Below are 2,872 nucleotides of genomic sequence, written 5' to 3'. Positions count from 1 at the left end.
CTGAAAAGCGAGGTGTGCTCTGATTGGCCAGCTATCCAGTGCGTTGTGATTGGCCGAATACCTCAAGTGTGTGATGGAGATGTTACGCCGCTTACCATATTGTGATGCCCTGTCCCGTCTCGGAGAAATGATAAACAACAAGCGCTACTCTACACTGCTCAAAACTCGCGTTTGAATTGTCAGTGGCAAATTTTTTAAATATGAAAACGTACTTAGAGGCTGAGTCAAAAGCGCTAGACTGTCCTTGCAAAGTTGGAATTGCCCCACTTTAGTTACGCCTTCCTTTGCGTGAACATTTGAGCGGCGTTATGCAAATCTTCCCACATCGTGACGTAGACATGTGGGGGCGTGTTAGAACGAGCTGTTTTAGGCGTGGTTGACAACTTTTATAAAGAATATCTCTTTGGATTTGAGACTTTAGCCTTTGCAATTTTACAGATCTTCTTTATGCACCAAGAGCTTGTAACACTCCAAAGAGAAAGGAAAAATTGAAATCGCATCATATGACCCCTTTAAATGAATGTAATGTTAAACTTCCACCTTCAAGCCAGGCTAATTTATATCAATTTGCTTTTCATTTTTTTATTCTTGCTGTACTTGAACAGGAAGTTTGTTTTTATTCAATAAACAGTGCTGTTTTTCACATCTACAATTTTCTTTTGTATTGTTATAATTTGCATAGATGTTCAGCATGATTTATTTAAGGCTGTTTGAAATCCAAAACTTCTCAAACTACAATTCAGCCCTACCAGATGTTGAAATATATGTATATATTTTCCAGGGTAAAGGTGCTTAAAGTATGGTGTAAATGCAAGCTTCACGATTTAATCTGACGAATCCCAGCCATCACATAATATCCTTGGCAGTCAGGATGCAGGCCCTAATCCTTTCTGCACATGCTGTGCCTCTGTCCTCAGTTCAATCTGGTCTAATCTAAATTATTCCCTAAACCCTGATTTAACAGTTAGCAAATCCACAATGTTCCTTACAGTGTGCAGGCTTTCTTTTATCACTGAAAAGGAAAAGGTATGAGAGGAAGACCCAGATTTCATATATGTAAGGTATGTTTTCACTCACAATCCAGCCCCAAAAAAATATACATTTTTACATTATTTTGTGAAACTATATTTCTTTCCAAACTATGTCAGATCTTCCCATGTGACTCTTAAAACATTCATAATGCTTATTATATTGGCCTACTTTGTAGTTCTTAAAACATTTTTATAGCTTTTTGTTCTTCATTGTATTAAACTGCGATTACTATCTTCTAGATTTGAACTGTTGAGGACGAGCAGGTCAGTTTGCAGTTTTATGTGGATCTCTAGTATTAGTGTAATGCTAAGCCTTCTCTATCCACCTGCAGTGTGATTTCTTGCCTGTGGCATTAAAGTGTGAACTACTACCGGTATCTAATAGGTTTAACTGTCCTATTTACAGTGCCCAAACCATTATATTATACTTGCAGTATAGTAACTATAGTCTTGGATTGCCATTTGTATAACCACAGTGTTACTACAAATACCACGGTTAGTGTTACAAAACAATGGTTAATTTGTGGTTACCATGGGTTAATTATTGTAACTTTTTTTTTTGTAGTAAAACCATGGTTAATTTTCATATGGGTAATTATCTACAACCACCATTTGTTACATTTGATCCCCATATTCTTTCACTGCAAAGAAAAGGTTTTGCACAGATAATCAAGTCAAGTCAAGTCAAGTCTGCTTTATTGTCAATTCTTGATGTATTCCAGTTTATTGTCCAAAGAGCGTACGTTAGCCAGTACGATGGTGGGGATAGCTGGCTTGTGTGGGTTAGCCGCTAGCCTAGCCCGGATACCTCCGCGCTTACCCCTCTTCTGCTTCAATTAATCTTTCAATCCTTGATAAACTTTATGATTAACAATGGGAAAATTAAAAAAACGATTTATATTTTGAATGAAATCAAATATTAGAGCATAATCAACATCACTGTAAGTTTCATAAACGTGGTTTGGTAATAGTAACAGTCAGCGCCAGTTATCTAAACAGGTGAACAGATGAGGTCACCAGCATTCAGATGTCATTTAAATCCATAGATTAACAAGTACAGCGTGTTTATACAGAAAACGTACATATGCATAAAATAACTTTAATACTTCAAGAGGAAACCATATCCATATCATAGACAACATTTAAAAAAAATCCAACACTAGATATATATAAAATATGAGTGGATGTGTCTGCCATATGTCACTGGTTCTCTCTCAGTTTAACTCACAGGGCAAAAAGAGGAGTCTAATCTGATAACATCCTTTCTAAACACTTTAATTCTTGCTCTTAACCAGCTAGTCAGTTAAGCTGATCCTGTAATGGTGCAATACTTAACATCACATTCAGCATACCTTAAACACAACTGAAATAGAAGCAAGAAAGTGTGTAAACACACACACACCCACAGTCCAAAATGAACGTTTTGCAGTTCTTAAAAGAACCCATTTTTTCCTTTAGTGTGAAGAACATTTTACTAATCTAAATAACCCATTTTCCACTCTAAATAGCCTTTTGTGCAATACAAAGTTTCCATGGATGTTCTTCATGGAACCATGGAAGCCAATAAAGAACCTTTATTTTTAAGACTGAAGTTAATCAAATATATAACATATTTTACTGACCATGAAGCCATATGTTTCATTTTATTAAAGATATTTTTAAAATATTAATAGATTAAAATATCTAACCCATTTGTACTTATTTGGTGTTTGCAAGTGTTAATTTTGGAGCCTGAACACACATACAATATATACATTTTTTTTTTTTTTAGAATAGAGCCACTGGTTAATAAACCTTGACAATAACACTTTGGATTCTAAATCCAATCCAGTTTAATTTCC

The sequence above is a fragment of the Sinocyclocheilus anshuiensis genome, unplaced genomic scaffold, assembly GCF_001515605.1.
Source record: "Sinocyclocheilus anshuiensis isolate Anshui unplaced genomic scaffold, SAMN03320099.WGS_v1.1 scaffold55, whole genome shotgun sequence".
NCBI lineage: Eukaryota > Metazoa > Chordata > Actinopteri > Cypriniformes > Cyprinidae > Sinocyclocheilus > Sinocyclocheilus anshuiensis.
The sequence above is the reverse complement of the archived record's forward strand: the minus strand, read 5'-3'. Positions refer to the sequence as shown.